The following is a 14571-nucleotide window of genomic DNA, read 5'->3' on the forward strand; positions in this document are numbered from 1 at the left end:
TCCTCGGAGCGGCTTCTGAAGGAGACGCCTCCAAGAAGGTTGCAGCATTTCTACCACCCTGTAGCACTGCAACACTAAACAAATATACAAAAATCAACTTAGGTTAAAAATATGAAATTTTTTATAAATTGCTACACTGGCGATGTCAACATACAAATATCAATTTAAGGTTGCAAAACAAATTTATTGTTACTATCATGCAATGTAAATATATAGAAATATCAAATACAGTTTAAAAAATCTAATGTACTGAAACCCTCTACAAACACTCATTAGAAACAAATATCAATCAAAGTTTAACAATTAAATTTATTACAAATTACTACAACTGAACAGCCCATATACAAACACAGGAATATCAATATTCCTCTCTAAACAACCCTAGCCTAGAACTAAATGAACACAATTTCAGAACTGTACAAATCCATACGCGTTTCAATAGAATTAAATACACCACAGCAATGTGCAGTGTAAATATATATTAAGTGTTACATATGACATATAGTAAGACATATGTAAACATATTCTTAAGAATCCTATCTATAAATACAAATATCAGTGTACCAATAGAAAAATCCATCTAACTGTAACAGTGGAACTATAGAGCTGTACAACTGTACACATATGTGAATATAACAAAGCAGGGACATAAAGTGAACATAGGTACACATATATATAACTGCATACATATCTATATTTTTATATATGTTTACACACACACAAACACACATATATACATACATAACATACATCCATAAATGCAAGTAGATACACATTCATAATATCCCTATACAAATATCAGTCAATGTATGTAAATATCCCTACACTTGTAACTATCCAAGTCTAACTCTGCCCATCCATAAACAGAACCAGATCAGCAGGGATTGCAGCCCCCCATGTTCCCAGGCTCTCCCTCGGTCTCCTCCTCCCGTGCAGAGCAGCTCTCTTGGACAGGGACAGCAGATGGGACATGTGGGAAGCAAAGGGAACACTGAGTCAGTACGGGGACGTTTCCCTTGGCAGCAGCTGCACTTCCAGCAGGGAAGAGGAAATGTCAGAGCCTCCCCAGGAGGGTCAGAAGGAAAAGCAGCCGAGCGGGCCAGGCTGTGCTGAGCTGTTCACTTCTTTCAGGCATCCCAGTTGCTCTGGGGGAACTCCCTCATGTCACGTTATTGAACCACCTCTGCACTTACCAAGACTGTGGCCCCCAAATCAAGCAGTATTTCTGTCTCCAGCTGCTTGCACCAGTGACAGGGAACGTCCTCTGACAGTGCTGGGGCACAAAGTTACCTTCCACAGCTCATCTGACAGGGCCTTGCTCTTCCTCTGCTTCCTGTCTTTCTCCTTATCTTCCACTTGGAATTTTCACTGAATTTTTTTTTTTCTTTCTTTCCCTTTGATCAGTGCTAAAATGAATGTTTCTCTTCCAAGCTTGAGTTTGTTCAGTGATCCTGTGGAGTGTTTTCTCAGAAGCCTTTATCATGGAATTGAGTGTTAATTTCAGCAGTTTTGGTGATTTTCTGTGTGATTTACACAAATCTCCTTTTAGTTAAGGCACCACTTGGGAAGGTATAAAGAGAAGAAGGATGTTTCTGTATGTCAGTCCACTAGTGGAATATTCATGGAGAGAGAGAGTGATTAGCTGCATTTTACATGTACTCCTAACCTGAAAGTGCAACAGATAACTTGGGGAGAAATTAAAGCCAGATCTCTCCTTCTACCTGCCGGGGTCGGCTGTTGCTTGTCTCTGCCCCAGCACGGGAAAAAGTGGTTCTGGGTAGGCCGCGCTCTCGAAGAAGGAGTCTGGACTCTTGCTTTCGGTCTTCAGTCGAGTTTATTATTTCTTATCTACAAAGATTTTCTGTCTGTCCAGCTGAGGTCTGTTCAGCAGGACAGCCAAAGGCACTCTCTCCCGCCCACGAGGCGGTTGTCTCTTTTATAATGAAAATTACGTATTCGATATTTACCTTTACTTCCCAATACTTTCTGCCCTTGTTGGCAAGTGTACTCTTTCTATGAACCAATCCACACATGCCAACATCATCCTGAACATGGATGCCAAGGAGAAGAAAGAAGAAGGACAGGGCACGCCCAAATTCCTCCATCTTGGGACTCCTGATCCATGCACAGAATTCTAGACCCCCCTGTACAATACATAAAACCCCCCTGTACAGTGCATTCTAACTTAAGCTCTAACAAGTGAATAACATCCCCTCACCATTTAGACATGAAATTCTCTCATCTCTTCACCTTCAGGTGTCATTTCTTTAAAAGGATCAAAGTCAAGCCACCAGGTACCTTTGGCAACATTCCAGGGCCTCCGAGCCCCCCAAGGGTTGTCTCGGTAGCTCTGGACATCCGGAGTGATGTACTGAGTTCCCACATCTACCAGCCTGTATTCAAATGTAAAGTAAATAGAGCAGGGTGAGAATGTTAGTGTTGAGTTCCTAATGTGCCTTATTAAGGTGTTCTTAAAGTAATGCAGATAAAATCTGGGTTGGCATTCCTAATTTCCAGACACTCCTTGTCAGTTTCATTGACTCTGAAAACACCAGAGGTGTGCCCATCCTACCTTATTAATCGATTTGGGGAGGTTTTAGGTTCAGATTCTCTGAGGCTTTAGCTTTTTAGATCTCTAGACAATGCTTCCAGGAATCTAAATGGGTTTCAGAAATTAAACTTTGCTCCTTTTTTCCCTCAGTCTGGTGCACTTGTGTGCACCAGAAACCTTCAGTGAATGGATTCCACTCTAATACAACTCCAAGCTGAATCTCTCAGCTCTGTTTATAGTTGTGGTTTACTCTCCTGCAGTGCAATTTTAAAATCTTCATTCCTTTTTATCTGTCTTTCTTTTTCTGTTTTAGCTTGCAAATGCATGCAGATGTATCAGAAATTATACATTTAATTTCTGATCCATCACTTCCAGTCTAGTAATTTCATTTTATCCTGTTCTGATGTTATGCTAGCCTTGTATGTTTTATTCTAAGTGCACTCATGTTTTCTTGAATGTGGAAGTTTTAGAATGCAATGTTCTCATACATCTCCTTTCACGAAACCCTTCACTATCATCAGCAGAAGTAACTGTGTGGTTCCTTTCTGCTTTGTAGAAGATTTTGGGAAAGTCCTGCTCAGCTCCAAAAACCATTTATGATGCTAGGTAATTCTCCTAAGAGCTGAAGTTAATGGTAAAGCAACGGCAGCTGCTTGTTCACTTGACAGAAATTGGGAGAAAGCACACTGCAGATACTGAGGAATGCAGTGCAAGGATGGTGGGCATCCCTCAGTCATCCCAGCAGATTGATATCACTGGCAAAATTCCCTCTTTTCCAAAGGGTTTTCATTTGCTTTGGCTGTACTTTGTATGGCTGCAGGTCACATTTCCCTTGATTTCAGGAAGTATCTTGGCAGTAACTCTTGGTAATATACCTTGCTAATTCCCCCCTTGGAGGAATTACTCAGTTCTGCAGTCCTCATTATATGCCCTGTTTTAAAAGACTTTTATGCTATTTTCCCTCTCTCGGTGTCTTCACACTTGTTCAACAAGGTTCTCTTTCTGAAGATATAAATCACAATATCCCAAAGGATTAAAAATGCTTGCGTATTTGTTCCCTAAGTACTTACAAAAGAACAATAAGAAAAATCCGTATAAATGCTGGATGTAAAATGTAAATAAAAATAAACTTGAGAGTTCTCCCAAAACCCTTATGAAAAAGCCCCAATGTATTCTATAAATCCTGATAATTTGTCTACAGAATACAAAAAGGGACATGTCCTAGAAGAGAAAATTTGTACCACAGTGCTGCACAGAATTCTATGCTTTCAAGCTTTTTGCACTTCAGGGGCAGTATCATTCTCTGCACTGCAGTGCTCTGAGCATGTTCTGCTCACCATGGCAGCTTTCTGCTCTCCCTGGTACAGATCATCCTCCCAGCCAAGGCTGAGTGCAGCCACCACAGCTCGCAGCACCTTCCCGCACAGCAAGAGCCGAGAGATGACTTCCCCCAGCTGCTGCGTGCTCTAACACTGCCCCCTCGCAGCTGCTGAGAGCCTCAATTCCTGGGTTGCGGCGTGTTAGTTTATTGAGTCCAATGTTCTATTAGCTTGTCGTATGTTCAGGTGTTCCCCGAGTTATCACAGTTAGTTTCTCCCCTGCCTTATGCCCTCCTACCCAACTGGCCCTCCAGGAATCCCCTCCCTCCTTCCCAGATTTTTCCCTGTCTGTCAAAACAACCCGGCCCCTTTGCCCTGTCCATCAGCTCAAACCTTGCCCTTTGTTCCAGAAAGTTCCCTGTACCTCACCCTAAGATCCAATCCCTATCCCAACCCTCTGTCCTCCCCTTGTTCTGATTTGTTTCAGCCCTCAAAACCACACCCTGGGACTCGTTTATTGGTTACTATATGGTGCCTGCGCCCTGTTTTAAGAGTTTTTAAAAACAGATCATCCTCCCAGCCAAGGCTGAGTGCAGCCACCACAGCTCGCAGCACCTTCCCAGACAGCAAGAGCCGAGCGAGAGGTCGGCTTGTGTTCCCGTTTGGCAGTTCTGTCCTGTGTAACCTGTCCTTGCCTCTCCTAATAAATTTGCTGGACTTTGCACTGCAGAAGAGCCTCCTCTGCCTCTTTCACTCGGTGCTTGTGGCTCCTCCAGGGTCTCTACTGCCAGGCTGGCTTAGAGGTTCTGGCTCAGGCAAAACCCCAGTCTAGCCACTTCCCTGCTCTCGCCATTGCCCCTGGAGCATCACAGAGCTAGCCAGGGCTCCGGAGGACAGTGGCAGTGAGCCATGCCCTGGCATGTCCCAGCTCCCAGAGCCACACCTGCCAGGCCACGAGCCCCAGCCTTGGTCCCCACTGCCGGCCTCAGTGGCTCCTGGCCATCCTCACCCTGAGTGCAAAGCCAGCCCCAGGAGCCCCCCAGGGCGCTCTGGGTCCAGGCTGAGACACCCTCAAGCCATCACTGAAAGGGACATGGATGGGGACTGCAGCTGCATCTTCCAGTGCTCACCACCCGTGACTGTGCTCCAGGTGAACCCAAACCTCAGCAGCTACACCTTGAGCACATTGATCCTTCTTGCCCACCCTGGAACGTGGTATTCCCACATCATACATGAGCCCTTTGCAGGGAGTGACCAGCTCCCAGCTGATCTGCTACCTTGGCATTCTTTTGTGTTTCCCAGCAATGAACTTAATGGATCCACTCATGAGAATCCCAGCACATCATTTGCTTCTCAGAGCTCTTAGGAAAAAACCTCCACTCATCACTAGTTTTTGCACAGAGAAGGAGGTGCTGACAAGCATAAGGCACAGACAGGGCCCTGACATAAGAATTCCTGAGCCATAGGATTCTACACATTGCTGATGCCAGCTGCTTGGTTCATATTTCATAGGCAGTTGTGGATGGGGGTTGCTGCTGACAGGGTAGGAAAATTTGGAGAAATGAAGGTGCAGGAGACAAGCAAAACCAAGAAGCAAGAGGGAAGACACTTAGAAATACAGAGCACAAGAGAAGACCTTGGAGATGGCTCAATAGAAAATGCCAGCAGCAGCGCCCAGAGCCCGGAGCTGCTCACTGCCACCACAGGGGCTCCTCAGTGCCCTGCTGGTTTGTGTCTGATCCCTGCTGGGCTCCCTCTGCCCCTCCAGCAGACACAGCCCTGCCTGCAAAGGGCTCCGTGCTCTGGTGTTCTCAGCTTGCTGCAGGCTACATTCTTAGCAGCGCTGAAAGAGGAGGTGAAACAAAGAGCCCTCTTCTGTGCTGCCTGCAGCTCGGAGTGCCCGGAGCCCGGGCCCGTGAAGAGCTGCTCCTGGCGCTGGCTGTGCTCAGCCCGCTGTGCCGAGCAGCCGCGGCCATGGAGACACAGGCGGGAGCTCTGCCCGAGGCCGGCAGCGGCCAGGCCCGGCTCGCAGCTGCGAGGACGCCGGCAGCCTGTGCCTGAGCCGAGGCCATGCGGGGGGTTTGCGGGCAGGGCTTTTGCGAGCCGGCCGGAATGTGCCGCCTCCCGTGTGGGCCCGGCTGCGGCAGAGGCAGCGGGAGCGCGGCGGGGCCGGCAGCGGCGGGCAGAGGCCGCGGAGAGCAGCAGCCCGGCCGGGCCCGCTGCGGACCGGCACGAAGCTCCCGGGCAGCCCTCGGCCGTGTCTGTGCCCGCCGGGCAGGAGCCACAGCAGGAGCCGGCCATAGCGGCAGCTCGCTGTGCCCGGGGCCGCGGCCGCAGCTCTCCCCGCCCGGCCGCAGCAGCAGCCGCTCGCCTCCGAGGCTCCGGCGCTTCCCGAAGAGGACGGGCCCGGCCCCCGGGACGCGCTGGAGCCCCGCAGCGAGAGGAGCCGCCGGCGCCACAAACGGCAGCGTGGATGGCGCGGCCTGAGGAGGAGCAGATGAGGCTCTTGCTGGGCCACGCTGTGGCAGCTCTGCCCTCTCGCCTTCGCCTTGAGCCCTTTGCTGCTTTTCCCTGAGCCCTGATCCCCGTCCTTGGCCAAGGGCTCCCGGAGCCCTTTCCAGGGCTGCAGGGAAAGTTTCCTCAGTCACAGAATCACAGAATCACTGGGTTGGAAGACACCTTCAAGATCATGGAGTCCAACCCATGCCTTAACACCTCAAGTAAACCATGGCACCCAGTGCCACATCCAGTCTTTTCTGAAACACTTGCAGGGATGGTGACTCCACCAGCTGCCTGGAGGGGTCTGTCCCAGGAAGAACCAAGATAGCACTGGGGCCTTCTACCTCCCCCCCAGTAGTGCTTGGAGCTCTGGAGGTTTGTCTTTCTGCTTAGGGAAAGGCCGTGGAAAAGTATTGGGAAAACTAGTCACTAATAGAGTAGCTTACAGAGATACCAATATATGTGCAAAGAATACAGAAAACATAGAAAAGAAAAATGGCAAAACCCAAACAGCATGAGCGTGGTCTTGGGCATGATCACATAGATCCAAATGGTCTTCTCAGCCCTATATCTGTTGTATTTCTGAGAACCAAAGGAATCCTGCTGGAGCCTGTGGGGAGATGGGTTTGGGAGGTACAAGTTCATTCATTTTTTTTCTCCTTGGGGCAGCTCCTGTTCCTAACATCAGCCGAGCCTGTCTCCAGACTGATGCCTCTGATGGTTGCAGCCAAACAATTCATGGCAGGCAGAAGACATGACTTTCTCCAGTGCTATCTGTGAGTGGGAGTCAGAATAAAAACTACAGAACCCACAGCTCCATTGGAAAATTCCCTTTCTTTTCATTCTGTAAATAAGTTCTGTGTCCACTTCTGAATTGTCAGTTATTTGTTAAGGATGGGAAGTTCTCTTTTACAAATTTTTTAATGTGGTTTGCAATTGGATAAGGGTCTCCTTCCTTCACAAACTCCAGCCCAAACTGCCTTTGGAATATGGCCCACTGGGCAGTTTTTGCCAAGCCATGGTATGTCTGGATAAGAAAGCAAGGGCAATGGTATTTGCAGCTAAAAGCCAACAAAGCCTGGGACAGCCAAAGCATCCTGTGGAGATCCAGGCCTCCAGCTGTTACTAGAAATCAGCAGAGTTCCAGCCAAATGGTTCTGTGTCACTAAGTGCAATCTCTTTGCCTGGATCAGAGCCTTGGTCAACAGAAAAAGCAGAAAGATCAGCAAGGGTGATCCCAAAGGCCCACAACAGCATTGTTATGTTGTTATTTTGCTCATCTTGTTTAAGTTTGCAACTAAATGTTGAGCTGATGGGGGGGGGGGGGGTTGGGGGGGGCGTGGGTAAGAAAAGAAAAGAGGCTTATGACAGGGCCATGACATTCTACAAGAGGAATCACTGGTGTGCCTGGTGTGCATTTCCTGGACCTGTCTCAATTGCATTAAAGAATTGTAGCCCTGATTTAAAACAGACAGGTAGGAAACGACCTTTGAGAGCCAGAGGCTAAAATGGCTTGTGGATTTTTTTTAAGAACGAGGACATAAAAATTACCAACTGCAATAAATAAAGAGTTAAAAAAGAAGTATTTTGGTATATGAATAATTAGAAACACAAAAATGTGGAGATGGGAATGCATGTTTTCATGAAAATAATGAAATTATAGACCAAAAACACAGGGCTGTTGACATTTATCTCTCCTCCTGTGGCATTCTTGAGTGCTCTAACCACCTCTCCAAAAGACCTAGAAACAAAAGAGAAGCAGTGAAATGAGAAGCTGTTTAGCTCTTGGAGTGAAAGCCAGCCCACACAGGAGATGTCTCCTGCAAATGCCCAGAACCTGCAGGATGCAGGAGGGCTCTGCCAGAAGGCAGATGATGCATTTTCCTCTCAAGTGCATGGGCACTGCGCCTGTTCCTGAAGCACTGGGGTTCACTGCCTCAGCTCCTAAAGGGAGTTTATTCTTTCATCTTGGGTTTCAGTTTCTAAACTGTGTGGTTCCTATCCTAACCACAGATTATTTCCTTCAGCAAACCATGGGAAAGAAATGTTCCTGAGAACTGTAACCTGACAGCTTTGATAAGGGGGTTGCCCTTTCAGGCAAGCAAGATTCTTCTTTTTTCATTAGTGTGTCAGTATGATTGTGAGACATACAGAAATGCTAAAGAAATTAACACAGAGCTGTCCTACACTTGAGAGACAAGGAGATCTTCCAGGTCCTGCTCCTTGATGCAGGCAAGACCTCAGCAGCATGAAGATGTCTCTGACAAAGCCTTCTGAGCACACTCACAAATTCTGAGCAGCACTGAGAGATGGGACAATCTATCCTCAGGGTGTGAAGATGTTTCCAGCTGGCCTGACTTCATGCTGGATAGACATTTCCACCAGAAAAACTCCTGGCCCATGGTTGTGTAGAAGTAACTGCATTTGGACTCACCCGCTGCCAATACGTCCCCTTTCTGTGTATTTAATCACAGGGTTTTCCATGGTCACCATTCTCTCTGAGGGAAACAAAATACAAGATGCTCACTTTTAAGCAGAGATCCGAGCTTCCAGGAGATACAAAAGGCAGCCCCACTGTCAGGGACTCTGAGCCCTTTGTGGTCAGCTGGGTAACAATAGTAACAACCACAATAGCAAAAACAAACCAAAAGAAAACAAACAAACCCCACAAAAATAAGCAAAACAAAACAACAACCCTTCCCCCTCAACCAAAATGACAAAAATAAATCCCCAGCCAAAAAGACAAAACTCCAAAACCAGTCAACTTCTGTGAGGTTTGTTTGCTCTGATGACTATTTGGGAGTCAGGAATCTAAGGAGAATTTAAGAAGCTAAAAATTGTGTTCAGTTTGGCCACTAGCACACAGGACTTGTCCAGATGATTTGCTTGTCCACAGCCTTCATCTGGTTCAAAAACAATCGCTGCTTCAGCCTTTAGCAGAGAGGGAAGCTCAGGCAAAGCCAAGCCAGTCCAAGCTGCCCTCAGAGGCAGCAGGAACACCCAGAGCGCTCCCTCGCTGCCTCAGAGCACAGCACTTCCTCTGGGGAGTCCTGAATGTCCCCAGTGGGACACCAGACTCAGGAGGAGCATTTGGTACAGCTGTGCTGACACCTGCACAGAGTACACTGTCCCTCAGACAAGAAATACGCCACACTAACCCAGTATCTCCAGGTACTTCTCAATCTCCAGTTTCGGAGCAGCCATGCTGCTGTCAGACCTGGAGATGAACAAACTGCCCCAGCTCGAATTCCCAGGTTCAACAGAATAGATTCCCCCAGGTAATGCTGCAGCAGCAGGTTTAGTGCCAGAGTCCATGTAGGTGTGCTGAACCTGTAGCACTTCTGGTGGGGACAGTTCCTGTGCTTCACACCAACCTTGGGGCCCTTCATTGCCCGTTGTTTGCTGGAAGTCTTTGCGGTCTGCCAGGTGAGATGTCGACACTTGCACCTCAAGTCAGAGAACAAAACAATCAGAGACCACAGCTTGTCCCTCTCAGCCAAGAGTCATTGACTGTGAGCAAAGGGAAAGAACAGATATACAAGGGATACAGACAGCTTGTTTCAATCCTCCTCTGGGTCACCATGTTCCCCTGTAAAGAAACAGAGAGAGCAGGAACATGCCAGCAGGAATCAATTTGGATGATTGCTGGCCAAAAGCCAAAGAACAAGTCCCACTGTCCAGGGCAGCACTTGAGATCCAGCAGGAAATGTCCTTCAGAGTGACTGTGATATATACTAGAGCAGGATGGCACTCAGAGGCATGGCCCCACTCCCTGCTGCTCTGCACTGAAAGGCAAGAAGGGCAGAAAGCATCAGTTTGGTGACTGCAGTGGCTGTCCCTCCTTCACTCACTTGCTTTTGTAGAGCCTGAGGGAGGTGATTAACTTTCTCTCTGATGATTTTCATTTCTTCTTCCAGCCTCTTCTCCCTTGCCTTGTTCCTAGCCTCAGATTCCTGCAGCTCTGCCTGCACATCTTCCTTGATGGTTTGTAAACAACAATGGAGAGGAAGTTTCATGAGTGGAGTGGCTGCCACTCTTTCTCTCACCTGGTTTTGTTGATCGCCCCTGTGCTGATGGAGATTCATCTCCTCTTGAATTCTTCTCATGTCTTCCTTGTTCTTTCTCTTCACTGCCATGATGGCACTCTGAGCTTCGGGCAGCTCTGCTTGTGGCTCTGCCTTGATGTTCTGTACACACAAATGCAGAGCAAGTGACTGGGAGCTGCCATCAGGCTCAGCTTTTTCCTCTTGCAGCCTCAAAAGCACATCTATTCAGCCACGTCTTTCTGCTTCCCTATCCACCTCTGCTTCCACTGCAAACCTCCTGTCCCAGTGCTGATCTCTGCAGATTCCAAGGCTCTGTGCTTTCAGTGCCTGTGGGACTCCTGGCCTCCTCAGTCCCAAGAGCTCAATTTTATGCCCCTCTTCCTGCCCTTCCCTCTGTCACCTGGCCAGTCAGGCTTACCTGGCCATTCTGCTGTGGCTCTTCCACCTGCTGCCTGAGCTGCTCTTCCTGCTCTCGGGCTGGGAACAGCTCTCCCTGAGCCTGGCATGGCATCTCTGATAAGCAGTCTGCCCCTGCTCTTTCTCTAGAAAGACCTTCACAGAAAGCAAGAGAAAATGGGTTTCAACTTCCCATGTGATATTTGTGAGCCAAGACTCAGAGACTGATGGGCTCACACATTCCCAAGGCACTGTGCTGATGCTCTCCTGGGTCATTCTCTGCCCGTGGGGAGGCACAGATTCCAAAGTGAGCCTGGCACTACAATCAGGGGCCATCTGGCACTGAAGCTCCAACAGCCTCTCAGGCAGCTGACAGGGAAGGTGTGGCATTCCTCAAGGCTCTGGTGAGGGCCTCCCTCTGCTCCTGCCATGTCCTCTTTGTCTTTCAGTAGTGACTGACACCCAGCCCTGTCCCACAGCTCCATCCTGGCTCTGCAGGTGGCTTCCTGGCTGAGCTCAGCCCTTGGGAGAGACACTTCTGCAGTTCACGTTCTCCTCAGGCCTGCACCAGCATTCCTGCCTTCCTGACATCTACACTCTTGTTAGAAATCCTGGTCATTCAGGAGATAGGGATGCGTGCAAAGATACTTTGATGTATGTCACAGAGCCTCTACAGCCGCCTCAGTATATGGAAGAGGACCAAGGTGTTTTTTCTCCCTCTTTTGTCAACTGAGAATTCTGACCAGCAGTAACAGAGACTCTCATAAGGCCCCAATTAACGAATGCACTTACACACCCCTGGGGATGCCAGTGAAGGAAACCATGTGTCGTGTAATGCATGTATGAGCAGAGTCACCAAACAGCACCTAACCATGGAATTGTTCCACCTCTCTAGGACAGGCAGAAATTTAAAGAATTAAGTGGGGACTTCAGGGCAGAAGAGGCCGGAGAAGGAAAACAGCTTTGAGGGGGAAAAACCCATATCTGGAGGGGGAAACATCTCTGCCTGCTCAGAACTGGTACACGGAACATGTCTCTAATCCTCTCCTGAAAGGGATGCTTTAGGTGAGGTTTGCACCTCCAACATCCTTGGCCCAGAGATGGGAAGATTCAATTATGTAAAAGTTACATAGATAGATAGATAGATAGAAGATAGATAGACAGACAGACAGACAGACAGGTAGATCTCACTACTATAATCTGTCTTTACTGTCCTCTCTCACATCAAAACTTGGTAGGCAGTGCCCCCACTCAGCAGCAATCCTGAGATTGCTGTTCTGTTGCTTCAATAAACCACACTCTTGGGGAATTTGGAGCTTGTAGGTACTTATGGAAAACGATCTGACCCAGAGCATTGCACTGAGAACTGCACTCTTTCTGCATCTGTGCTTGAGCAAGTTCTTCTCTTGGACTCAACCACACTGACACTGCTGAAGTGGATGAAATCAGAAATGCTGCCCAGCCCCTCCCAGCTCCTCTGATCTCTGAGGACCGGTTGGAATAAAAGGCCAATGATATCCTGCTCAATTCCCGAACACAAAACAAATTGATTCCCTGGGCTGCAAAAAGCCACAGGCGTTGATAACCTGAAAGTGATCTCAAATGCCATACTGGCTGGCCAAGAAATACACAGTTTCATCTGCACCAAGGTGCTAGCACTGAATGATGTCTTGTCATGCAAAATTATTTCATTCTACAGCAGTGACACCTTAGAAATTAAAATTCTAGCAGAACCAGTACCAGTCCTGTAAAAGGACAGAAAATAATGAGGAAAAGCAGCATGGATGGGAAAAAAAGAAAATGAAGAAGCCTCATTCTCCAAGCAAAGACAAAATAGCAGTTAAAAAAAAAGGGGGGAAAAAGTAACTACAAAAAGTGGCTAAAATAGTTCAATGGAGAGAGTAGAAGCTGAAGGTCCCCTCATGAGCCTCCCGTTGCCCAGGCTAAAGCTCCCTCAGCACCTCGTCACTGGGCTTGTGCTCCACACCCTTGCCCAGCTCCCGTGTCCTTCTCTGCACACGCTCCAGCCCCTCAGTGACATTCTGCTTCACAGGGGCCACAACTGCACACAGCAGTCACTGCAGCTGTGGCCGCAGCGCTGCCCAGCACAGGTCAACGCTCAGTGCCCTGCTCCTGCTGCCCCTCTGCTGCTGACACAGCCCACCATGCCCTTGGCCTTCTTGGCCACCTGGCCACAGGCTGCCTCACGTTCAGCTGCTCTGGACCGGCAGCACCCCTGGCTCCTTTTGGCCTACGCAGCTGGCCAGCCAAAAAGTTGCCCATCTGACTTCAAATACTGCATCCTCCATTTCAATACGTCCCTCCTGTGCAGAGCAACACAAGAGAGCACTCAAGGACTTGCAGCTTCACCCTCACTCCAGGCTCCAAGGCACTTTCCAAAGCTGCAGACTTCACCATGGAACAGAGCCACAGAAATTCGCCACTTCTGCCTTTTGCCTGACAAGAAGGCTTCGCAACTGCGCAGTTCCTTTCCTTGGCCACACGGGACAGAAATGGCCCCCCACAGCTTCAGGGACAGCGCAGTCATCTCCTTGCAGCTTATCAAAAGCCAAAAGACAGCTGGGCCAAAAGAGTCTGTACGAGTGAAGAACTCCTCAGGAATACTGCAGAACACTTCCACAAGCCAACCACACCTTTCCACGATGGAAAAACCAACATAGCCCTGGGATCTCCAGCACTGCCATGTGTGCCCTTGGCCAAAGCACTGCAGAAGCCCAGAAATAGAGCTTCACTGAGTCAGGCAGCCAAAGGGTCATCCAGAGCCCCCAGCTCTTCGGTGCCTCAGCATGACAGGTTAAAGGCCAATTTTGAGCTGTCACTGCCCACAGGAAATGGCTACATCCTGCAGGACTCCAGCACTCAGCATCCTCGGCCAGCAACAGCAAGTGCTGGCTGCTCAGAAACTTGCACCTCTGCCTTGCACTAAAGACAGCAGCACCCACAACTGGCACTTAGTCTCTTGGAATGATGGGGCTGTGCTGTGAGCACAGCTGGACGCATGTGGTTGTCCTGCTCACTTTGCTCCTTTTTGGCTTCTTGTCCAAGAGCAGAAGGAGCCAGGGGAGAGACGGCTGTTGCTTTTGTCGTCTGTGGCAAGAGAGAAGCATGAGGGACAGGCTGTTACCTATCATTTCTAACCTCATTTCTCCTTGCATCTACAACCACATCTTCTAAGAGAACTCATCAACTGTGTCACAATGGCCCCTTGGTTCCATGACACCCCAAAGCATCATAATGGTCTCCACAGTTCTATGAGGCCCCTTGGTGTCACAATGGACCCTCTGTAGATGGGGCCTCACAGTGTCACAATGGTCCCTAGTGTCCATGGAACCATACAGCTTTAGTATGGTCCCCCTGTTCCATGAGGCGAGCGAAATATCACAGTGCTCTCCATGATTCCATGAAGCCCCACGGTGTAACAATGGTCCCTTGGTCTCACTGGTCCCCACAGTGTCACAATGGTCCCTTGGTGTCACAAGGCCTCACGGTGTCACAATGGTCCATGCATTCCATGAGCCCTGTGCTGCTGCATTCCCCCCTCCCCTTCTCAGGCCGCCCTGCCAGCTGAGAAATGCTCCTTGGGCCTCGGCCTTGGCCAACAGCCCCTGGGCTCAGCTCCTCTGTGTAGGAATCCATAAAATCAGAGGGTTTGGGAAAGCTGCAAAAGGCAAGCCTCAGAGACAGGAGAACTGTGATTAGAGCTAAGCAGTAGCCATAAGATAGGTCAGCAGAAAATTAT

The 14571-nt window shown here is 48.8% G+C and overlaps 1 long non-coding RNA gene across 1 annotated transcript; it reads right to left on the bottom strand.

Moving 5' to 3' along the window:
* Positions 1-9872: 9872 nt before the first annotated feature.
* LOC135298408 (uncharacterized) lies at positions 9873-14265 on the bottom strand. Its single transcript, XR_010360390.1, has 3 exons — positions 13971-14265; positions 10834-10967; positions 9873-10556 (listed from the first exon to the last, which is right to left on the bottom strand). It is a non-coding gene; the product is annotated as an uncharacterized LOC135298408 (long non-coding RNA).
* Between the last annotated feature and the right edge of the window lie 306 nt (positions 14266-14571).

Source organism: Passer domesticus, chromosome 4, assembly GCF_036417665.1.
Source record: "Passer domesticus isolate bPasDom1 chromosome 4, bPasDom1.hap1, whole genome shotgun sequence".
In the NCBI taxonomy this organism is placed as follows: domain Eukaryota; kingdom Metazoa; phylum Chordata; class Aves; order Passeriformes; family Passeridae; genus Passer; species Passer domesticus.